Raw genomic sequence first — 25,894 nt, forward strand, 5'->3', positions numbered from 1 at the left:
TAAAGGGGAAAATAAAAACGCATAACGCAAAAAACATCAAAAATCGCATCACAAACACAACACTTGCATCTCTGGTGTGATTCTATTGAAGTCTATTACACGCAAAACGCAGGAAAAAAGTCCCAGATCCTTTTCAAAAACACATAGATGCGAATGTGTACCATAGGAAACCATGTTAAATGGACTGTAGTGCGTTTCTGCAAACTGCAAAACGAACTAAAAAATGCATAGGTGTGAACGTAGGGTAAAAACCTTTTTCCCAAAAGGAAAAAAAAACAGTTTGCTGTAGCTGATTATTATGTATTAGATGGAGATTGGCTTCAATTGGTATTCTGCTAGTACATCTAGCACTTCCCTCTGCCCAGACTGACAATGCTGCTGTTCAAAGGTGCCCCCTGTGCTTATTCATCCAGAGTGGGGGCAATCTAACACAGGAGGTGTGTTTACTGACCAGATCTGGGGAAAACAGAGGGGGAAAAAAACTTAAAAAAACAAAACAGGTGCAACCACCACATCTAATGTTTGGTAGGCTGCAATGTATTGCATTTTTGGTTTTGGGTTTAATACCGCTTTATCCAGATCTGCTATTTGAATGGAATCCCAGATATATTAAATAGGCTTCATTGCAAAATCTGCACCTTTCCCCAAAAGAAAACTATATTCACAGTTAGAATTTAATTAGGTGACAAATTTTCTCATCACTGTGGTCGAAAGCGAACAGCAGTTTGACCCCATTAACTAGAAGGAAAATCGAATGAACACTCCAAAAATGATAATTTTCTAACAATATTTTATTTGTTAAGACAGCTTAAAGTGTAAAAAAAAAAGACAGCTTAACCACTTCCCGACGGCCGTACGACTATATACGGCCGCAGGGTGGTTCTACTTTTCTGGGGCGTCGTGTTTTTACGGCCGCCCCTTTCCGCGTTCCAACTTTCCAACTTCTGTGCTGGCCGTGTCCCTTGGACACAGCCAATCACAGATCGCCGTGAACGGCCAATCGGAGTGGCCGTTTGCTAGGCGATCTGTGCGGCCAATGAGAGATGATCTCATATGTAAACATATGAGATAATTTCTCATTGCCGGCTCTCACACTGACAGCGTCCTGTCAGGGAGAGAGGAGACCGATCTGTGTCTCTTGTACATAGGGACACAGATCGGTCACCCCCCTTCCCCCACAGTTAGAACACTATATAGGGAATACATTTAACCCCTTCCTCACCCCCTAGTGTTAACCCCTTCCCTGACAGTCACATTTATACAGCAATTAGTGCATATTTATAGCACTGATTGCAGTATAAATGTGAATGGTGCCAAAAATGTGTCAAAAGTGTCCGATGTGTCTGCCATAATGTCGCAGTCGCAATAAAAATCGCAGATCGCTGCCATTACTAGTAAAAAAAAAATAATAAAAAATAATAATTCTGTCCCTTATTTTGTAGGCGCTATAACTTTTGCGCAAACCAGTCGCTTATTGTGATTTTTTTTTTAGCTATTTATTATAGCAACAAGTAAAAAAAATTTTTTTTTTTCAAAATTGTCGCTCTATTTTTGTTTATAGCGCAAAAAATAAAAACCACAGAGGTGATCAAATACCACCAAAAGAAAGCTCAATTTGTGGGAAAAAAAGGACGTAAATGTTGTTTGAAAGCCACGTCGCACGACTGCGCAATTGTCAGTTAAAGCGACGCAGTGCCGAATCGCAAAAAGTCCTCTGGGCAGGAAGGGGGTTTAAGTGCCCAGTAAGGAAGTGGTTAACCACTTACCCCCCGGACCATATTGCTGCCCAAAGACCAGAGTACTTTTTGCGATTCGGGACTGCGTCGCTTTAACAGACAATTGCGCGGTCGTGCGACGTGGCTCCCAAACAAAATTGGCGTCCTTTTTTTCCCACAAATAGAGCTTTCTTTTGGTGGTATTTGATCACCTCTGCGTTTTTTATTTTTTGCGCTATAAACAAAAATAGAACGACAATTTTGAAAAAAATGAATATTTTTTACTTTTTGCTGTAATAAATATCCCCCAAAAATATATAAAAAAACTTTTTTTTTCCTCAGTTTAGGCCGATACGTATTCTTCTACATATTTTTCGTAAAAAAAAATCGCAATAAGCGTTTATTGATTGGTTTGCGCAAAAGTTATAGCGTTTACAAAATAGGGGGTATTTTTATGGCATTTTTATTAATATTTTTTTTTACTAGTAATGGCAGCGATCAGCGATTTTTTTTTCGGTATTGCGACATTATGGCGGACACTTCGGACATTTTTGACACATTTTTGGGACCATTGGCATTTTTATAGCGATCAGTGCTATAAAAATGCATTAGATTACTATAAAAATGCCACTGGCAGTGAAGGGGTTAACACTAGGGGGCGGGGAAGGGGTTAAGTATGCCTGGGTGTGTTCTTACTGTGGGGGGGGGGGTGGCCTCACTAGGGGAAACACTGATCTTCTGTTCATACATTGTATGAACAGAAAATCAGCATTTCCCCTGCTGACAGGAACGAGAGCTGTGTGTTTACACACACAGCTCCCGTTCCCCGCTCTGTACCGAGCGATCGCGTGTGCCCGGCGGCGATCGCGCCCGCCGGGCACACGCACGGGAGTCGGGGGCGAGCGGGCGGCGCGCGTGCGCCCCTAGTGGCGGCTAATAGGCAGGACGTCATATTACGTGCTCTCGCCTAGGAGAGCCACCTTGTGGACGTATTTCGACGGTGCGGCGACGGCAAGTGGTTAAAGTAGAAGTAAACCCATGGATTTAACAGTTTCAAAAACAGTTACATTCCCAGCATGTCACATTTGCCTGTGCTCTCAATCAAATAGTTAAACCATCAAATTTCTGGTGTCATTACTGGTCACATTGGCAGTTACAGATCAAACAGAGGCTAAGATGGCTGCTTCCTTGGGTGAAAAGGAACACAAGGGTTTAGTTTTGCTTTAAAGCTCAACTTTCACTTATCTGATTCCTCATTCTGGCCAGCACAGGTATTCTCTTCCTTTGTCCCAAGCTCCAGTCTCTGGACAGAGGCGAAGCATTATAATGTACCACACATTAGCCCTGTATGGAATGCTGAGGACGAGGCTGTATGATCAGAGCTGGTTGCAGCTTACAGAGCAGCTGTGGGGAACCGATCACAGGGCTGAAGGGAGCCCGCTGAAGCAAATAAGCTGGCCGTACGCAGATTTTCAAACGAACATTAATACGAATATTTGCATAAAAATTCTGAGCAGTACATTCAATGACTTGATAAATATTGTACAGAATTAATTTTGTTCACTTTTAGCCAGGGCTCTAGTCCTACGGGAACGCGTGGGAACGGAGTTCCTGCACTTTTTTCACAGCAGGAACGCAGTTCCCTTTGCAGGACTAGAGCAGCCGAGAGCAGCCGAGCCGCTCGAGCCAATCCCTCACTAAGCGGCGATGCCCAGCTCTAGTCACTGTCAGGGGCAGGCGAACCTTAGTAATCCTTTATGTTACTGGCCGCTTCCTGTATATGGATTCATCGGGTAGTGTGCGGGTATTCCGTCACTTCCTCGATGCCGCATTGTCTCCTGGGAGCTTTTGTCATTGTTCCCAGGAGACATTCCGGAGGTCTGCCGCGAGTTATCGCGGGATTTAGAAAGAACTTGCTTTAAAAAACATGCGGTTTAGAAATTATGCATATGAGTGTATCATTTAATTTTTTTTGGTGGAGGAGTGGATCTTGGGTGGGAGTTCCCACACTTTTTTCCCCAGGACTTGACCCCTGCTTTTAGCCTTTGATTTGGGAATGAACGGGTTTTCTTGAATGAAACGCACATACACTGTTAGTAATTAATTCAAGAAAAAAATTCCATTCTGCCTCTTTTTAATTTTCTCGCCACTGCAGGTAAAAATTTGAACCATGACTTGCCCCCTCTAACCCTCTAAATTTTTTTGTTCAGCTAGCAGGTTTAATGAAAAAAAAAAAAGATTTCTCCATCCACACAAAGATGGAGGACTCTCGGACCCCATAATGGGACATTGTATTCTGACAGTGGCACCCAATGCTATTGCCGCGTACAGATGATCAGACATTCCGACAACAAAACCGTGGATTTTTTTCCGAGGGATGTTGGCTCAAACTTGTCTTGCATACACACGGTCACACAAATGTGAACGCGGTCAGGTACAACACATACGATGGCACTATTAAAAGGAAGTTCAATACCAGTCGTGTTAGTAGAAGTTTTGTGAGAGACGATTTGCGCTTTTCAGCCTTGTACTTTTCAGTCCATTACATCGTGATGAATGTGCTATCTCCATTACGAACGCTAGTTTTACCAGACCGAGTGCTTCCGTGTCATACTTGATTGAAAGCATGCGTGGAATTTTGTGCGTTGGAATTGTCTACACACGATCGGAATTTACGAGAACGGATTTTGCTGTCGGAAAATCTGAGAACCAGCTCTTAAATTTTTGTTGTCGGAAATTCCAACAGAAAATGTCCAATGGGGCCTACACACGGTCGTAATTTCCGACCAAAAGCTCCCATCGAACATTTGTTGGAAGATCCGAGCATGTGTACGCGGCATATCAGAATACGCTGATTACAGCTACAGCTAATTGCCTTTAGGTCAAGATTTACCCCTTAGGTGAGGTTCACATATGTACAGGATATGGGTTCACGTTTGGTACCCGTGAGAAATGTGGGGAAAGAAGTCCCTGACCCTTTCTTAAAAATGAGCCACACTAAACCATGCAGTTTCATGCAAGTAAAAACTTGCTGCGCTTTCTGATGTGTGGGGATGCCATTAAGAATTAATCAGCGCAATTTACACTATTTATATGTCAACTGTATGGGCTATTGATCTACACTGGAAGTCCCCTTAGCTACCATTTTAGATAGAGTTGATAGTGTCATGTTAAAGGTGTTGTAAAGGTTTGTTTTTTATCTTCTAAATAGGTTCCTTTAAGCTAGTGCATTGTTGGTTCACTTACCTTTTTCTTCGATTTTTCTTCTACATGTTTTTTTTCTTTGTCTGAATCTCTCACTTCCTGTTCATCCTAGGTAAGCTTGCACCAATCATCCGAGCCATTCCGTCTTGGGGTTAGTCAGCGTGCTCACCCCCTCCCTTGGGACTACATCCCTGCATGGAGACGCTGTGAACCGGCCATACGACTCGGATGATGGGGGCAAGCTTACTGCGGAGGAACAGGAAGCGACAAATTCAGACAAAGAAAAAAACATTTAGAAGGGAAATTGAAGGAAAAGATAAGTGAACCAACAATGCACTAGCTTAACCACTTGAGACCCGCGCTATTGACAAAAGACGTCAACAGCGTGGCTCTCAAGTGCCAAGTGGACGTCTTTGGACGTCTTTTAAAGTGCATTACCCGCGCGCCTCTGGGGGGCACGCAGCGGGTAAACACTGTCCCGGCGCATCGCTGAAGAGCCGATGCGTGTACCTGGCGGCCGCGATGTCCGCCGGGTACACGCGATCGTCGGTAACACAGCAGGGACGTGGAGCTCTCTGTGTAAACACAGAGCTCCACGTGCCGTCAGAGGAAAGGAGACCGATCTGTGTCCCTTGTACATAGGGACACAGCATCGGTCACCTCCCCCAGTCAACCCCCTCCCCCTACACAGTTAGAACACACCCAGGCTACACATTTAACCCCTTCCTCACCCCCTAGTGTTAACCCCTACCCTGCCAGTCACATTTATACAGTAATTAGTGCATTTTTATAGCACTGATCGCTGTATAAATGTGAATGGTCCCAAATTTGTGTCAAAAGTGTCCGATACGTCCGCCGTAATATCGCAGTCCCAATAAAAATCGCAGATCGCCGCCATTACTAGTAAAAAAAAGAATTAAAAAAAATCATTATTCTGTTCCCTATTTTGTAGGCGCTATAACTTTTGCGCAAACCAGTCGCTTATTGCGATTTATTTATTTTTTAAAAAAATACGTCGAAAAATACGTATCGGCCTTAACTGAGAAAAAAAATATTTTTTTTAAAAAAAAAATTGGGATATTTATTATAGCAACAAGTAAAAAATATATATATTTTTTTTAAATTGTCGCTCTTTTTTTGTTTATAGCACAAAAAATAAAAACCGCAGAGGTGATCAAATACCACCAAAATAAAGCTCTATTTGTGGGGAAAAAAGGACGTCAATTTTGTTTGGGAGCCACGCCGCACGACCGCGCAAATGTCAGTTAAAGCGACGCAGTGCCGGAAGCTGAAATTTCGCCTGGGCACAAAGGGGGTTTATGTGCCCAGTAAGCAAGTGGTTAAATGCTCAGTGCCATTGGGAACGCTTTTGACTTTCTATTTACCTATATCTGTAATTTACTGATTAGTATGCTCTGGATATTCTCTGTATGCTCTAAATTGTTGTTTGTTTTATGGTATAAATTTGTACTATGTCCTCTTTTGTATATTGTCATGATATTATGTATTATACATACTTTAATAAATAGTTTGTAAACAAAAAAGAATGAAGCGCGTTTTGCCTGCCGATCAGGAACATGCTTGATTAAGCACGCTTTTATGACCCGCACGCATGTGAACCTATGCTTAATCCTCTGTCCCTAGACTAAACAAGCATTTAACACTTGCAGGGTTGGGGGGGGGGGGGGTGTAGGGGGGATGGATTTTGTTTCTTTTCCTTGAGTTTTGAAAATCTGATATTGCTAACACTTTCCAAGTTACATCAGGTAAAACAGACATCTCTTTGAAATGCAGGTAAGTACACGCAGCACTCCTCTATAGGTAAGTGATGCCCCACCAGCCAGCTGCACATATGGCAGTGACAGCTCATGACCTTTGCAGTCCAGAGCTCCACTCTCCCACCAGGATGCAGTGTGAATACAGACTGTGATCACATGTAGAGATCATCCAGCCCTGTGCTGTCAGATTCCTCTGCAAAACCACCAACTGCTCAAACGAACAGCTAGGAGGAGAGAAAGAGAAGGGGGGAGAGATGCAGAGATGCAGCAGATGAGAGAGAGATCCAGGCAGATTCCACACTGAGCTATAATATAGGAAAGTGGCAGAGAGGGTTCAAAAAAGGCTTCAAAATTATCTGGAGAGCTTCAAGATCTTATACTTAGTACTAAGCTGTAAAAAAAAGGGGAAAAAAAGGCTGTGAGAATAAAAAGATACCTAGAGGATGAGGAGATAATAAGAGAGGGAGAATAACAGCAAGATTTGGTAATATGTATACAGGAGGTCGGTAGAGTATATGGATCAGAATACAAAAAGTGATTGCACAGTTGTCTTTACAAAGTGATAGAGATTAAACCAAACTGGAAACTTATCTGAGCTCTGAAAATGAGATGTGTAGCACATGGAAGGAGAAATCGATCACTGCTAGTCTATAGAAGAGGTAAAGTTACTTTACAGGGACACAAAGTCACAGCCAGAGTGTCAGAAGAAGGGACTGTCTGTCTGAACTGTCACTGTGCCTGGTACCCGAGTGCAGCTCCAGCAAACTCCAAGCCAAGGTAATATTCTACCCATCACTGCATGTTCTCAATTTGTTTTCTTCTCTTCTTATCATATAATAGCATGGAATGGATGCTTTTGTAGATTACATGGAAAATTGGTATGTTTATGTTTGCTTTATAAAAAAGGTCTTAGCAAGTAATTATGAGTTTGATGTAAGAATGCTAGCAAGTAATTAGATAGAAAAATGTGACGCCGAATGATCGTTACCTTTATGTGAGGATGTTGTTTAGAAATTTGCTTTAATCAAATATTTCTGGATGACTAGTTTAAAACTTGTAAATATATATGTAGCATATATAAGCGCACAGACATTTGTGCAGATTTCCTTTTTTCTTTTTTTATTTATTTCTTTTCTCTTTCTTTCTTTCTTTATTTTTTCTTTCTTTCTTTCCTTTCTTTCTTTCTTTCTTTCTTTCTTTCTTTCTTTCTTTCTTTTTTTTTCTTTCTTTTCTCTTTCTTTTTTTTTTCTTTCTTTTCTCTTTCTTTTTTTTTCTTTCTTTCTTTTCTCTTTCTTTCTTTATTTTTTTCTTTCTTTTTTTCTTTCTTTCTTTCTTTCTTTCTTTCTTTCTTTCTTTCCTTCCTTCCTTCTTTCTTTCCTTTCTTCCTTCTTTCTTTCTTTTTAATGTGAAGCACAGGTGTGTCATTACAGATAACCCAAAGAAATACGTGTAGGACAAAGATAATACAGAGAAATAGTGAGGCAGATGCTCTGAGCACGAACATGGTAATAATTCTATCACCATACCATAGTTATTTTTATCCCGCATACAATAGGTTGGTATATAAAAATAACTAATGTGATAATAGCAAAAAACCTATGTATTCCTTTGCCATTCTTATCTTACTGTAATATTTTCAGTAGTGAAGTGATAGTTATATTCTGACAATACTAGTAGTATTTGTTTGGGACAATGTGTTACATAATATAACATTGAATATTCAAGGATAGAAATAATAATAATAATAATAATAATAAGTTGTGATAAAACATATGATGTCTGTTGGTGTTCTTAATGAGAACATAAGAGACGTGATATGATTTTATTCTGTTATGCCATGTTTTTATTACACCGATGCAGTGACAATATAACTTTTTCTATAGTGTAATGACTGGTCAATGGAACTGTTTTTTCTAGCTTTCAGGAATATTTTAGTTTTAACTGACCTCCAAACCCTTGGAATGTTGTTTCTACCGTGTTTCAATTTATCAGATCATAATGAAATAATGGGTTGTCTAAGTGAGTGTTTCTCAACTCCAGTCCTAGAGGCACCCCACCCCACCAATGGGTCATGTTTTCAAGATTTCCCTCAGATGAAATGGCTGTGAAACTGATCAAATCACCTGTGCAAAATAATGGAAAGCCTGAAAACATGACCTGTTGGGGCGCCTTGAGGACTGGAGTTGAGAAACATTGGTCTAATGCCGCGTACACACGATCGGATTTCCGATGGAATAAAATCTGATGGAATTTTCCGTCGAAATTCCGATGAAGCTGACTTTCATCAGTCTTGCCTACACACGATCAGACTAAATTCCGACCGTCCAAAACGCGGTGGCGTAAAACACTACGACGAGCCAAAAAAAATGAAGTTCAATGCTTCCAAGCATGCATCGACTTGATTCTGAGCATGTGTGGATTTTTCTCCAATTGAATTCCACACAGACGATCGAAATTTCGTTTTTTTTTTCATCGGAAAAATTAAAAACATGTTCTATTTTTTTACACAGATGGAAAAACGTCCGATGGGGCACACACACGATCGTTTTTTCAGATGAAAAAAGTCCACCTGACTTTTTTCATCGGAAAAAATTGATTGTGTGTACACGTCATTAGTCATTGTGCAACATGTACTGATTATCAGTCTTTATAAACCGATACAAAGAGCAAAGGCGATCTCCGAAGCATTGAGTGTTATAACAACCAATCCATCTATCTATCTATCTATCTATCTATCTATCTATCTATCTATCTATCTATCTATCTATCTATCTATCTATCTATCTATCTATCTATCTATCTATCTATCTATCTATCTATTCTGCAAGAACTACTCTGCAGTGGAACAAATGGCTTGCTTTCTGAAGGGCTAAGGTGAAAGACTTCCAAAGACTTGCTTAGTAACTAGCATGATTTTTTTTCTTCTAATGATTAGCTTATTCACTAAAGTGATGTGTCTAGGTACGAAGTGCCACAACCCTTATAAACCAATCACAAATGATCATTTTCTAACCTAATTACAGTAAAGACTATGAAGTGCAGCTAGTAGTATACAGTGACATTTAGATGGTTCCTAGAGTGACTTAGCACACTGTATTTGAACTTTGCACAAATTATTCTTCAGTTTCAAATAGAAAGATTTTTCATTTCTGTTAAAGTTATAAGTGATAATGGATTCTATGCATTCTAAGAATTTTACTTATCTGCCTTATGTCAGCTGTAAAGTAGTCATGTTCTTGGGAAGATTAAAATAATATAATTTAGACTGAGACTTTGCCTATTAGATCTGCCAGATCTAGGATCTGTTTAGAGAAATCAAGCACTGTCTTAGGCATCCCTACTTGAAAACCGTTTCTAACATATTTCCATAGAAACACTGAATCTGATGGCTCTTAAGAGCCACTTACTGTAACTCAGCCTTTCTCGTCTGCTGTAAACCCCCCACACACCCTGTTTGATCTCTGACCTTATATTATAATTATGATATATTTAGCTCTATCAATACAGTTCAGAATTCCTTCACTATATCATGCTGCAGCACTTCTTCGCAGAAAGTGCATCTTGCCTAACGAATTGAGATTTAGAAATATAAATAAAAAGATTTCTTCAATTCACCCAAAACATGAAGGGCCAGATCCACGTAGATCAGCGTAACTTCAAATGGGCGTAGCGTATCGTAGTAACGCTACGCCGCCGCAACTTTGAGAGGCAAGTGCTGTATTCACAAAGCACTTGCCTCTAAAGTTACGGCGGCGTAGCGTAAATCTGCCGACGTATGGGCGCGGAATTCAAATGATAAAGATGTGGGTGTGTTTTATGTTAATTTTACTTGACCCCACGTAAATGACTTATTTTGTGAATGGCGCATGCGCCGTCCGTGGGGGTATCCCAGTGTGCATGCTCGAAATCACGCCGCAAATAGTCAATGCTTTCGACGTGAATGTAATTTATGCAAAGCCCTATTCGCAAACGCTTTACGCAAACGACATACACGACGGAAAATTCGACGCTGGCCCGACGTCCATACTTAACATTGCGTACGCCTCATAGAGCAGGGGTAACATTACGCCGAAAAAAGCCGAAACAACGTAAAAAAATGCGCCGGCCGGACGTACGTTTGTGGATTGGTGTATCTAACTAATTTGCATACTCGAAGCGGAAATCAACGGAAGCGCCACCTAGCGGCCAGCGTAAATATGCACCTTAGATCCGACGGTGTACTAAGACGTATGTCAGTCGGATCTAGCCCAGCTTCAGGCGTATCTTGTTTTGTGGATACAAAACAAAGATACGCCGGAGCATCCTAGAAGTTACGCGGCGTATCAATAGATACGCCGACGTAACTTCTTCGTGAATCTGGCCCGAAATGACTGGAGTGGTTACAACTAATGAGAATTGTAAATAGTCATTCTATTTAATATTTGACAGTTGTTAATATGTAACATAAAACTATTCAAAAGTTGGATAATCTAAGGATATAAGAGAAACTCATTAACCACTTCAGACCCGTAAGATTTTGCCCCTCAAGGACCAGTCCATTTTTTGCGATACGGCACTGTGTCGCTATAACTGATAATTGCGCGGTTGTACGACGCTGTACCCAAACAAAACCGATGTCCCTTTTTTTTCCCACAAGTAGAGCTTTCTTTTGGTGGTATTTGATCACCTCTGCGTTTTTTATTTTTTGCACTATAGGCCAAAAAAGAGCGAACAATTCTTTGCTATTATAAATACCCCCCCCCCCCCCCCTAAAAAAAAAAAAAAAAAAATTCTTCAAAGTTTAGGCCAATATGTATTCTTCTACATATTTTTGGTAAAACAAATTGTAATAAGCGTATATTGATTGGTTTGCGCAAAAGTTATATCGTCTACAAAATAGGGAATTATTGCATTTTTATGGGGACTGCCACGTTGCAGTGGACAGATCGGACACTTTTGACTCTTTTTGGGGACCACTGACATTTATAAAGCGATCAATGCTATAAAAAAATCACTGTTAACTGTGTAAATGTCACTGGCAGGGAAGGGGTTAACACTAGGGGGCGATCAAAGGGGTTAAATGTGTTCCCTCATGTGCGTTTCTAACTATGGGTTGGATAGGACTGACTAGAGGAGGAGACAGATTGATGTTCTTAGACATTGTAAAATGCAAGGACTGGGGTAAAAAAATGAAACAAATAGTTTACTGGGGAGAATTTCTTTTATTTTATGGCGCCCAAAGTGTTAAGATATAAATGCTAAGGGTTTACAGTAATACGACTTTGAGGATAGGTTTACACGGATGCGGGACACAGAGAAGCCATTGGAGCCAGAGCTGGGGACACCCTGGGATACAAACTTTGTCACTGGTCAGATCACCAGGTAAAAATAAAGGAGAGAAAACAAATGCAGCCACCATATTTAATGATTAGTAAGCTGCAATATAATATATTTTTATTTCTTAAATGCAAAACAACAAATCTCAAAATGTGGGACTTTAAACAGTGTTTAACCTTCTCAGGAGTCGACACACATAGGTTAAAAGATTCAAGTGATACTAAAGTCAATTTTTTTATTTTCTTTAAAAATAACCAATCAATACTTACCTGCTCTGTGTAGTGGTTTTGCACAGAGCAGTCCAGATCCTCCTCTTCTTTGGTCCCTCGTCGGCACTCCTGGCCCCTCCCTTCTGTTGAGTTCCCCCACAGCAAGCAGCTTTCTATGGGGCACCTGAGCTGAGCCGCAGTTCTGTGGATCTGCGGGTCGGCCCCCTCTCTCTCCTGATTGGCTAACTTTGATTGACAGCAGTGGGAGCCAATGGTGCAGCTGCTGTGTCTCAACCAATCAGGAAGGAGAGTCTTAGACGGCCGAAGCACTCGTGCACATTGCTGAATCAAGATGGGGCTCAGGTAAGTATTACAGGGCTGAGGGGGGCTGCTGCACACAGAAGGTTTTTTATCTTAATGCATAGAATGCACCAACCGCTTTTTTTTTTTAATCTCTCCAATAAAAGTAGAAATAAACATCTAACAGCTGGGGGTATTCCAGACACATACAGCTATTAGTCCATTACATACAATCATACAGCAAAATAACATTGATACATATATAACAAACATCAATATCAATGGGACTATTTTAGCTGTAAGATTTCAACGCGTTTCTTGATGATAGCTTCCTCAGGAGTAGTTGTGCTGGTGATGGCAAAACTAATAAAAGTTAACATAAAATGAAGAAAAAATAAACAGGAACATAGACTGTATATTTCAAATATCAGATGTCAAATTACTTACACCCAGTATGACACCCCAGGCGCCAACTGTAAGCGATGGGGAGAAATGCAAAACAAGGACCATGACAATATGGAATACCAGCCCTATGTGGACAAGGGCACCCTGGCAGGTAAAGGCCCATGAACTGGTGGGGGGAGACCCCAAAAAACAGGACCAGAGGTCTAAAATAAAAAATATTTGTTTTCTTATAGAAAACCAAAAAGATAAAAAGGTTATGCAGCGCAAAACAACAGGATTACTTCACAGACGCATATGTTAGCAATTCTTTCACTCCCCGGTCACTGTGTTCAGCCGCTAGGAGTAAAAAGAAAGTCCTGTGTAGCCAATGACTCACTGGCTGAACAGCAAAGATAAGTAAATGATGAGGACAGTTTAAGGATTAAAGCCCCACTCCGACATTATGGACACACAGGTTCTGCTCTAGAGCGAGCATGCACAAGTGCCACCATAGCAAGGGGCTTTCTATGGTGGGCACTTGGTGGTGGGGGGGAGCCAGGAGCACCAACGGGGGGACCCACAAAAAGAGGATTGGGGCTGCTCTGTGCAATGCACAATGTAAAAGTATAAGAAGTTTGTTATTTTAAGGAAAAAAAAAAACAATTATTATCACTTAAGTAAAACGGGTATTAGAGATTTTTTTGTTCCAGCGATCACATAAAGTGGAGTGGGAGGGAGGGGTGAACGATAGGTGACATTGATCCTAGAATGGGACCTTAAAGTGGTTGTAATCCTCAGACATGAAATATAAACAAAGAATATCCCTCCAAAGTGTTTATTTCTCCGTTGCTCTGCTATAAGTAGGGTGACCACCTCTCTCACCTTCCCCAAAAAAAGATGAGGGGGACGGGGGGGTAACGTAGTCTCGTGATTGATGGTGAAATATGCGGCGGGTTATTTGTCAGGTGAATGTGCCACTTGCCACCAGATGCAGTGCCGCTTGCCATCCATAGCCTGCCACCAGATGCAGTGCTGCGATCACTCCCTCTACATGAGCCGCGTGCGTAGAAGAAAAGGAGTGGCGTCATTATTTGGAGAGTGAAGATCACACCAGTCTCTGCTGCTTGCCGCTTGGTGCCGGAGAAGGAGGAGGTGCCGAGGTGGGTGGGGACAGCAGTGCTGCACTAGGCGCAGGCCTCGCTCCCGGTCTCACTGTCTGAGAGTAAATTGTCACTGGTTGCAAGATGCAAGGCAGCGCCGGCCCTAGTAATGTAGTTATTAGTTAGTAGGGGGTGGCTGTGTCCTCTATTTCATTCCGGGATTGTCAATTGCGGGACAGTCCCAGGAAATCCGGGACACATGGTCACCCTAGCTATAAGTGAATGACAAGTTTTCCTGAGACCAAGAGAAAAAAGGTGACAAAAAAAGGTGACAGAGGAGGGATCTCCTTCTGACTGATAGCTTCAGCTCTATTCCTGTGTGCTGTGTGAGGGGGGGGGGGGGTCCCTTGCCTCAAATAAGCTGTATCTCCTCACTGAGCCCTGCAGAGTGCATTTCAGCTCCCCATCCCCTTTTTTTCTGACAACTCAGACAAGCTTTATAAATTCGGGACTTGAATAGCTGTAACGAAGAGAAGACCACAAATAAACAGGTACAACCTTGTTTCATCTCTGTGCCATTCACTTCACTGGGTATATGTGAGGGTTTACAACCACTTTAAAAGCAACATCTTTGCTTTATCTTAAATAGTCAAACCTGATGTTTTGCCTCAAATTGACATTGTGAACCTATGCTTTTAAGCCTGATTTAATGAAAAGTGTTCTTTCTGTTGTCATCATATCTTCTAAAGTTTATCTAATTCCAAGTACTTAAAAAACATATTATCTAGTATGGATAATTTTACACAAACAGCATTCATTCAAATCAGCAGGGAATCCATGGAGAGATCCCCCGCTGAATCGGAGCAGAATGGAATGGATGTTAATTTGTTCAGTTTCCCCCTCCATCTAAAAACTCCTAAAAACAGATGAAAAAACTGAGCTAAACAGATATATATTTTCATTATTTTACCTTGGACCTAAACATCACATTAAGGCCTGAGTTACACCTATGCATTTATTAGTGCATTTTCAGTTCTGCAGAAACACAATACAGTTCATTTAACATGGTTTCCTATGGATGTAATTCACATCTGTGCATTTTATGGAAAGGGCCATGGTTTATATTCTGATTTTTGGTTCCAAAAAATGCATACATGTGAATCCAGCCTTATGCCGCGTACACACGATCGATTTTCGGCATGTAAAAAACTATGTTTTTCAGCATGTAGGAAAAATGACGTTTTTTCGAACTTCATCATTAAAATGACGTTGCCCACACACGGTCGTTTTAAAAAAATGCTCTAGCAAAGCGCGGTGACGTACAACACGTACGATGGCACTATAAAGGGGCAGTTCCATGCGGATGACGGGGCTGATTTTGCTGATTCCATGTTAGTAAAAGACGATTTGCGCTTTTCTGTCTGTTACAGCGTGATGAATGTGCTTACTCCATTACTAACGGTAGTTTTACCAGAACGAGTGCTCCCGTCTCATAACTTGCTTCTGAGCATGCGCGGGTTTTTCACATCGTTTTAGCTCACACACGATCATTTTTTACAACCCGAAAAACAACATTGTTTAAAACGTCGTTAAAAAATGCAGCATGTTTGAATTTTTTTTTGTCGTTTTTCAGAACCTGAAAAATGATGTGAAGCTCACACACGATCGTTTTAAATTACATTTTTTTAAAATGTCGTTTTTTACATGCCGAAAAATGATCGTGTGTACGCGGCATTAGGCCTCATTAAGGCTGGATTTACACCTATGCAAGTTGCTTTTGAGCGTTTTTGCAGTGCTTTTTGCGGTGCTTGCTGCGTTATTGGAGGTGCGTTTTTTTTTTCTTTGTTTTTTTTTTTTCTTCTTTTTTTTTTTTTTTTTTACCACCTCAGCTTTCTTTTACCAAATTCTAGAGACCAGCTCATGATTTGATGCTTCTTACGTCTCAGGTTGTGGTTTGCATCATATGTGGTATTTATTCTGCATTTTTTTTTTTTTTTTTTTTTAAACTTAATCGTAAGTATTGCGGTTTCTATGTCAGCCAACCAATGGGGCAGAAGGGCCTTGACCCTACCCCCTGCTGGTCGAAACCCAATAACATTTAACAAAAGAAAAAAAAATTGAAATTATTTTCGCCCTCTCCCCTCCCCCCCATGGCTCCCAGGGGTCTCGTCCTATTCTCCTCGAAGATAACTCCTAACAAATTCAATTTAGGAAACTATGTTTGCATATCCCTCTGATAGTAATCAGTAAAAGGGCAAATGGGAGGTGCAAGTGGGTTAATTCCCACTTACACATTTCCTGTTCCTAACAGACCCTGACTCTCTCAGCATAGCTCCATGTTTTTTTGTATTCCTTCCATTTTGCCCATTTCTCCCTATATTCCCCATTCCTTTCCAGATGGCTGTCCCTTAGTTCTTCTAACCTGTACGTTTCCTCTACTTCGTCGATCCAGTTCCAGACATGGGGGCTTTCCTTCTCCTGCCACTTTTTGGGAATGAGTCTCTTGGCTGCGTTTAAGAGATGGGGTAGTAGAGACTGCTTATATTTTTTTACCCCTGCAAGACTGCCGTGGAAGAGCACAGCCCATGGGTCTTTCTTTATCTCCTCCCCCGTTATGACCTTTATTTGGGTCAATATTGTGTCCCAATAGCTTTGAATTTTTGGGCATAGCCACCATAAATGGGCCATCGTGCCTATTTCTGAACAACCCCGCCAGCACTCAGCGGGCTGGCTTACTTTACACTTGTAATTTGCTTCGGCTGTGCGAACGTCTATTGCAGATGAGTGGGTTAAATGAATGATCCTCTGAAAAGTGTTTGTCCCTCTCGTGATACCTAACTCTTTTTCCCATTTATCTATAAAAGGTGCTTCTCCCCGAGCCCCTATCTTGACCAATATCCCGTAAAGTTTAGTGATAGTGCCCTTTGAATTCTTGGATTTACAAATCCTCTCAAGTGGAGTCAGCTCCGCCTCCGTCCGTAATGGGCGGGGGAGGTGCCGCACAAAGTGATGCAGCTGGGAATAATGCCACCTATCGAGATTCCAACAGTCCGTTTTGGATTTCAAATCTCCGTAGGTCATTATCTCTCCGTCTTTAATGATATCTCCTAAGTGCACTGTGTCTTTCCTAATCCAGTTCCCTCCAACTTTGTTTTCCCCAGGTGCAAAATAAGGATTTTCTTTTAAATTCATTAGTGGGGAATTAAATTTCCCTTCTAGTTGTGCCTGAGTTCTATCCCATATTCTTAAAGTGTGTCGTGTTATATCGTGTGTTTTGTGATCTAGTGCTCTGTGTTGTGTAGGAATCCATATGATATTATTCCAATTTTTGCTAGTTAACGCTTTCTCAATTTGCACCCATCTTTTATCTGGCCTGTCCCGAGCCCATTCAACCGCCCGCGATAGGACCGACGCTTTATAGTAACTTTTAATGTCCGGAACACCCAACCCGCCACGCGGCTTTCCCTGTTTTAGTGTGGAGAGGGATATTCTATGCTTCTTGTTTTTCCAAACATAGTTTAGTAGCAAGGTATTTAGAATGCTCAAAAATTGCTGTGGAAGGGCGATTGGTACCAGTAAAAATTTATAAAGAATTTTTGGAACTACAACCATCTTCAGCATGTTTATGCGTCCGATCCATGATATGGGTTTGTTTGCCGTGCTTTTTAATTCGGTCTTGATCTCATTTAGTAAGAGAACATAGTTTATTTTATACATCTTCTGTACTGTATTGGCAAGTTTAATACCTAAATACTTTAGTTCTTTAGTCCAGGGAAAGGCACATACTTCCTTTACTAATCCTACCTCACTTTTATTTAAATTAATATTCAAAATTTCAGATTTATTTATATTTATTTTAAAGTTAGAAATATCACCGTATTGTTTCAATACTTTGGTGAGCTTTGGAATTTGACCGGGTTGGTTACATAAAATAATATATCATCGGCAAACGCCGATAATTTATGTTCCTCCCCGTCTACTCTTACTCCATTTATATCAGGATCCTTACGGATCGTAGCCAACAGTGGCTCCAATGATAAAATGAAAAGAAGGGGTGACAGGGGGCACCCCTGCCTTGTTCCATTTTTCATTTCGAATGGTTCCGATAACGTTCCGTTTATTTTAATTTTTGCGGTAGGATGGCGGTACAATGTTTTGATCCAACGGGACATCCTATAACCTATTCCCATGGCAATAAGGGTCTCCGTCATGAGCCCCCAGTCTACCCTGTCAAAAGCTTTTTCAGCGTCAACTGACAGGAGTAGACTGAACTGAAGCAGGAGAATTGCCCTTAGGCTATTGTCTTTGCCCTCTCTGTTGGGTACAAATCCTACTTGGTCGGGGTGCACCAAGAAGTGCATAACCCCCTTCAGGCGTCCTGCAAGGATTTTGGCAAACAGCTTGATGTCTGAATTTAACAGCGAAATAGGCCTGTATCCCGAACAGAGAGAGCTGTCTTTCCCTTCTTTCAAAATTATAGCGACGATGGCCGCTGTTGCTTCACTGCTGGCTTCGAATTCGGAGCCTAGCCCATTAAAGTATTTGCACAACCTTGGAATCAGTATATTACTAAATCTCTTATAGTACATGGTAGAAAACCCGTCCGGGTCCGGGCTTTTTCCGCCCGTAGTGGTATTTAATGCTATTTTAATTTCTGCCTCGGTTATGGGGCGGTCCATATTCAAAATCTCCGTCTCCTCCAATCTAGGAAGTCCTGCCTTTGCGAGAAAGTCTCTGGTCTCGTCCTCCCTTTCCCCTTCCTGCCAACCTGGGTGTTTTATTGTATATAATTCCTCATAATATTTTTTGAAGCAGTCCGCGATTTCGGGAGTTGCATAAACCAAGTTCCCATTTTTCCCCTTAATTTTTTCAATGTAGTTCCTAGTTTTCTTTTTTTGCGCCATTTTGGCTAAAAGCTTACTTGGTTTATTACCCCATATGTACCTCTCCTTAGAAATGCAGTTTAGTTTGTACCTTGCTTCCTGTTCCATGATTTCCTTAAGTGCATCTCTTTTCAGGGTTAGATTAAGGTAGGTCTCTTTTAGTCTCTGCTCTTTATGTCTGCTTTCCAGGATCTCTATCTCTTTCCTCAGGGAGTTGGCTTTACTTTTCCTTTCTTTTTTTTTTTTAGCGCCCTCGGCAATTAAAATTCCTCTAATGTACGCTTTGTGCGTCTCCCATAGGGTTGTACTGGAAATCCCTGCTGTATCGTTGATAAGAAAGAATTGTTTTAGTTCGGCCTCCACTCTTCTAGCCCCTCCTTCGTCTCGAATCAGGCTATCATCTAGGCGCCACACCGGCCGCTGCCTCTTTTGTGTGGATAATATAATTTTCATTGTTATTGGAGCATGGTCTGACACCGTCATGATTCCAATTTCAGTCTCTGTGATAGAGTCGAGCAGCCCGTGATCCGCCAAGATGTAGTCTATTCTGGAGTACGTTCCGTGGGGAGGGGAGAAAAATGTATAGTCATGTTCTTTTGGATGAAAAATCCGCCAAACGTCCACTAATTGGCGTTCGTGTAGCTTATGTTTGATTTTCTGTAAATGCTCATTTTTTGTCACCTTCCCACGGAACGTACTATCTTCTGTCGGATTAAATACGAAGTTTAAGTCCCCCATCAGTATTATGTATCCCTCAGCAAAATTATTCAGTTTTCCCAGAATTTTACCTAAGTATTGGATTGGGTGTACGTTTGGAGCGTATATATTTGCTAGAGTATAGATAACATTTTCGAACTTTATTTTGAGAAATAAAAATCTCCCTTCGGGATCCGTCAACCTCGCCTCAAGCGTGAATCCAAGGCCTCTTGTAAACCCGATAGCCACACCCCTTGCTCGTTTAGAGATGGAGTCACCATAAAACCATATGGGGTACGCCGGGGAGTATAACTTAATATTTGCGTCTATGGTCAAGTGCGATTCTTGAATAAATACCACATCCGCTCTGAGTTGTTCAATCTCGGCCAGAACTTTTAATCTTTTGACAGCTGAATTTAGACCCTTTACATTATAGGATAAAAATTTTACTTCTGTCATTTCCTATTACTCGGTCGTTTCCTTGAACGTGCTGGACTTTCTAATAGATCCCCTGGGAGCCATATTCCCTATTCCCTCCCCATTTTGAAGGGGGGGAGAGTTCTCTCCCCTTCCAAACCCACCCCTCCGTCTCCCCCCCCCCCCCCTTGCCTAGGCCAGTGCATCGCCTCTGAACCGTGGGGATCCTCGGTATCCCCTACCCGTCGGTTCTTTTGGATGAGGTGTAGCACTCAGCGCCCCTCCCACACATTGTCTCCTGGAATTTCCCAGGGGATCGATCTTGTATGTGTGGGGGTACGGATCCTCCCTTCTTGTTCCCCTCTCTAGTCACCCCCCCTCCATCCCACCCCCCTCTCCCCCCCTCTGTGCCAATCTCTCAGGGCCACCCCGGGGGGCAGCTATTTTCTAATCGCTATTCAACCCATCGGGGTAATTCAATCGCCGGTATATCCAGTTTACGGCAGAACCCTTCCAAGTCCTCGGGGAATGTTAGTTTAGCTGATATTCCCTCTCTATACCCTATCAGGCATGCCGGGAACCCCCATTGGTAATTTATATTAGATTTCCGCATCTGTTCCAATAAGGGTTTTAAGTGCCTTCTTCTAGACAGGGTTTCCCAGGCCAAATCCGTAAAAATCTGGATCTCCGTCCCGTCATAGGATAAGGGAGGCTTTCTTCTCAGTTTTTGCCAGATTTCCTCTTTGTCTTCGAAGTGTCTGAACCTGGCAATTATGTCCCTGTACCAATTTCCTCCTCCCTCCCTAGTCTTTCCCACTCGATGTACTCGTTCTAGTTTTAGGGGACCTTCCAAGCCGTTATTTAGGAGGGGGAGGAGCAAATCATTGAGAATTTTCCTCAGGTCTTCCCCCTTCTCCTCCTTGACCGATCGTATCCTCAGGTTTTGCCTTCTATTACGGTTCTCGTAATCTTCCAGACGATATTGCAGCAGCCTCTGATTTTGTTTCATATTCAAATGTTGGATGTTTAATTCTTTTATTTCGAGGTCCTGCTTTTCTATTTTTTTCTCCGCTTCCTCTACCCGTTCCAGCGTATGAAATAGGTCCGTTCTTAGTGTACTGATTTCCTCTCTTATTACATTCTCCAATCTCCTTAACATGGCATCCATTTCCCCTTTAGTGGGGATATGAGAATCCGAACTATCATCTTCCATTTGGTCGACGGCATGTTCAAGTTCTGCTGAGGTGTCCGCACTTGGGGTTGCCGCCCCCCCCTGTTCCCTTCTTATTTGTCCCAGTTTTTTCTGCTTTTTTTGCCAATCCTGGACTCTTGGAACTGCCTTCCGGCGTCATGTAGTGTCTAATCGTACTGGTGGTAGCGATATCTTTAGGGATTTTAGGGGCGGCCCCCCTTGTTGATCTGTTCATGTTATATTTCTTTATCGCTCTGATGCGTTTACCCAGTTTGAACAGAAGGTGGAGAGCCTCACTCCCCCCCCCCTTTTTTTTTTTTTTTTTTTTAAGAGAGGTTTTTATATCTCCCTAGGGGGAAATTTTATCAAGTTTCATGAATATTTAAATAATTCTTGATGGATATTTAACGCAGAAGTTGATAATTGGCCCGAAAATTCACCCGTTTGTGCTATGGTGGGTTTTAGCAAAAAAGGATTGCAAGAGGGAGGGCGAGGGTTGCTCGCCTTCTATTGAAAGGGCGATGCGACCACTAATTGGGATAAGAGTTTTCTTGAGATTTTACCGCTGCTAGGGACCTTGCGGCCTCTAGGTGGCACTCATCCTATGGGGTAGACCGCATTTACACCCCCCCTTTTTTTTTTTTTTTTAGTTTGGTAGCTACTTATGAGCTATGTTCCATACCATACCCTGAGGTATCCACAGGAGCCTCGGGGCACACCCCCTCCGGGATGCAACCAAACCCCGTGGGGACCTGGGCAACATCCGGTGCCCCTCCACCCAACCGCCGAGTCACATATCAACAGTATGTACGCAATCCACTCATAAATGCATTTGTTCTAGTATTGATGAATGTGCCTAAAGATATTTAAGGTTTATGCATACAGCATTCACAGCAGGTGCCCCTCTGATGTTACACAATTTTATCAGATTGCCCAGTGTATCCTCTTAATTGGCTCCCTCCTCACGCTTTATATGTCCAACCTTAGGGACGCTGGAGGAAGAGTCGATAATGGCAGTTCTCCTATCCTATTTCCGTTAGTGGGAGACAGGTCTCAGGTCACTCCCCTTGCTAATTGCAGTTCATATAGCAGAGATCAGCAGAGGAGGGGAAGGGCTTCTTAAGTAAAGCCGTTGAATTTCTCCCCTTTTTAGTTCATATCCAGCCTTATTTGATAATATGGAGCGTGTTGGGTGCCTACCCCTAAGATTTTCAACCAGTGCTCCAATGCGTATCACCTTCAAGATTTATCAGTGTTTTATGGGAGCTGTTGCAGTGTCTCTGGGGTGCCCTGAAGCTTTCAACTTATCCGCCAAAGTAAATGATCACAATATATATAGGCTATTAAATCCTAGGTATATGCATTCAAAAGTATCCGTAGAGAGATATAAAACTTGTACACACAGTTTCACAGCAGGTTCCTCGTTGATAGTTCCTTCCTCTCACTTACAGTGACAACAGAATAGGGTGTCAGTAAATGAAACAGTAACTACAGCACTCCTGCCCTCTCTCCACCGTCAGGACCAGGTCTCAGGTTATTCTCATTGCCATGATACAATTTTATAGCAGGAAAGGTAAAGCGGATTTATATTACCTGTTGCTGTTTATTTTCCCCTTACTTTTCCCAAGGTACCTTGCTTCCTGTTCCATGATTTCCTTAAGTGCATCTCTTTTCAGGGTTAGATTAAGGTAGGTCTCTTTTAGTCTCTGCTCTTTATGCCTGCTTTCCAGGATCTCTATCTCTTTCCTCAGGGAGTTGGCTTTACTTTTCCTTTCTTTTTTTTTTTTAGCGCCCTCGGCAATTAAAATTCCTCTAATGTACGCTTTGTGCGTCTCCCATAGGGTTGTACTGGAAATCCCTGCTGTATCGTTGATAAGAAAGAATTGTTTTAGTTCGGCCTCCACTCTTCTAGCCCCTCCTTCGTCTCGAATCAGGCTATCATCTAGGCGCCACACCGGCCGCTGCCTCTTTTGTGTGGATAATATAATTTTCATTGTTATTGGAGCATGGTCTGACACCGTCATGATTCCAATTTCAGTCTCTGTGATAGAGTCGAGCAGCCCGTGATCCGCCAAGATGTAGTCTATTCTGGAGTACGTTCCGTGGGGAGGGGAGAAAAATGTATAGTCATGTTCTTTTGGATGAAAAATCCGCCAAACGTCCACTAATTGGCGTTCGTGTAGCTTATGTTTGATTTTCTGTAAATGCTCATTTTTTGTCACCTTCCCACGGAACGTACTATCTTCTGTCGGATTAAATACGAAGTTTAAGTCCCCCATCAGTATTATGTATCCCTCAGCAAAATTATTCAGTTTTCCCAGAATTTTACCTAAGTATTGGATTGGGTGTACGTTTGGAGCGTATATATTTGCTAGAGTATAGATAACATTTTCGAACTTTATTTTGAGAAATAAAAATCTCCCTTCGGGATCCGTCAACCTCGCCTCAAGCGTGAATCCAAGGCCTCTTGTAAACCCGATAGCCACACCCCTTGCTCGTTTAGAGATGGAGTCACCATAAAACCATATGGGGTACGCCGGGGAGTATAACTTAATATTTGCGTCTATGGTCAAGTGCGATTCTTGAATAAATACCACATCCGCTCTGAGTTGTTCAATCTCGGCCAGAACTTTTAATCTTTTGACAGCTGAATTTAGACCCTTTACATTATAGGATAAAAATTTTACTTCTGTCATTTCCTATTACTCGGTCGTTTCCTTGAACGTGCTGGACTTTCTAATAGATCCCCTGGGAGCCATATTCCCTATTCCCTCCCCATTTTGAAGGGGGAGAGAGTTCTCTCCCCTTCCAAACCCACCCCTCCGTCTCCCCCCCCCCCCCTTGCCTAGGCCAGTGCATCGCCTCTGAACCGTGGGGATCCTCGGTATCCCCTACCCGTCGGTTCTTTTGGATGAGGTGTAGCACTCAGCGCCCCTCCCACACATTGTCTCCTGGAATTTCCCAGGGGATCGATCTTGTATGTGTGGGGGTACGGATCCTCCCTTCTTGTTCCCCTCTCTAGTCACCCCCCCTCCATCCCACCCCCCTCTCCCCCCCTCTGTGCCAATCTCTCAGGGCCACCCCGGGGGGCAGCTATTTTCTAATCGCTATTCAACCCATCCGGGTAATTCAATCGCCGGTATATCCAGTTTACGGCAGAACCCTTCCAAGTCCTCGGGGAATGTTAGTTTAGCTGATATTCCCTCTCTATACCCTATCAGGCATGCCGGGAACCCCCATTGGTAATTTATATTAGATTTCCGCATCTGTTCCAATAAGGGTTTTAGGTGCCTTCTTCTAGACAGGGTTTCCCAGGCCAAATCCGTAAAAATCTGGATCTCCGTCCCGTCATAGGATAAGGGAGGCTTTCTTCTCAGTTTTTGCCAGATTTCCTCTTTGTCTTCGAAGTGTCTGAACCTGGCAATTATGTCCCTGTACCAATTTCCTCCTCCCTCCCTAGTCTTTCCCACTCGATGTACTCGTTCTAGTTTTAGGGGACCTTCCAAGCCGTTATTTAGGAGGGGGAGGAGCAAATCATTGAGAATTTTCCTCAGGTCTTCCCCCTTCTCCTCCTTGACCGATCGTATCCTCAGGTTTTGCCTTCTATTACGGTTCTCGTAATCTTCCAGACGATATTGCAGCAGCCTCTGATTTTGTTTCATATTCAAATGTTGGATGTTTAATTCTTTTATTTCGAGGTCCTGCTTTTCTATTTTTTTCTCCGCTTCCTCTACCCGTTCCAGCGTATGAAATAGGTCCGTTCTTAGTGTACTGATTTCCTCTCTTATTACATTCTCCAATCTCCTTAACATGGCATCCATTTCCCCTTTAGTGGGGATATGAGAATCCGAACTATCATCTTCCATTTGGTCGACGGCATGTTCAAGTTCTGCTGAGGTGTCTGCACTTGGGGTTGCCGCCCCCCCTGTTCCCTTCTTATTTGTCCCAGTTTTTTCTGCTGTTTTTGCCAATCCTGGACTCTTGGAACTGCCTTCCGGCGTCATGTAGTGTCTAATCGTACTGGTGGTAGCGATATCTTTAGGGATTTTAGGGGCGGCCCCCCTTGTTGATCTGTTCATGTTATATTTCTTTATCGCTCTGATGCGTTTACCCAGTTTGAACAGAAGGTGGAGAGCCTCACTCCCCCCCCCCTTTTTTTTTTTTTTTTTTAAGAGAGGTTTTTATATCTCCCTAGGGGGAAATTTTATCAAGTTTCATGAATATTTAAATAATTCTTGATGGATATTTAACGCAGAAGTTGATAATTGGCCCGAAAATTCACCCGTTTGTGCTATGGTGGGTTTTAGCAAAAAAGGATTGCAAGAGGGAGGGCGAGGGTTGCTCGCCTTCTATTGAAAGGGCGATGCGACCACTAATTGGGATAAGAGTTTTCTTGAGATTTTACCGCTGCTAGGGACCTTGCGGCCTCTAGGTGGCACTCATCCTATGGGGTAGACCGCATTTACACCCCCCCTTTTTTTTTTTTTTTTAGTTTGGTAGCTACTTATGAGCTATGTTCCATACCATACCCTGAGGTATCCACAGGAGCCTCGGGGCACACCCCCTCCGGGATGCAACCAAACCCTGTGGGGACCTGGGCAACATCCGGTGCCCCTCCACCCAACCGCCGAGTCACATATCAACAGTATGTACGCAATCCACTCATAAATGCATTTGTTCTAGTATTGATGAATGTGCCT

General features: G+C 42.3%; 1 protein-coding gene across 1 annotated transcript in view; it reads left to right on the forward strand.

The window, feature by feature from the left end:
* Positions 1-6,912: 6,912 nt before the first annotated feature.
* Positions 6,913-25,894, forward strand: part of KCNJ4 (potassium inwardly rectifying channel subfamily J member 4) — a 187,130-nt gene continuing 168,148 nt past the window's right edge. Inside the window, exon 1 of the mRNA XM_040359524.1 lies at positions 6,913-7,474. The gene's annotated coding sequence lies outside the window, so the exon portion shown is untranslated. The remainder of the gene's footprint in view (positions 7,475-25,894) is intronic.

Source organism: Rana temporaria, chromosome 7 (genome assembly GCF_905171775.1).
Source record: "Rana temporaria chromosome 7, aRanTem1.1, whole genome shotgun sequence".
Taxonomy (NCBI): Eukaryota; Metazoa; Chordata; class Amphibia; order Anura; family Ranidae; genus Rana; species Rana temporaria.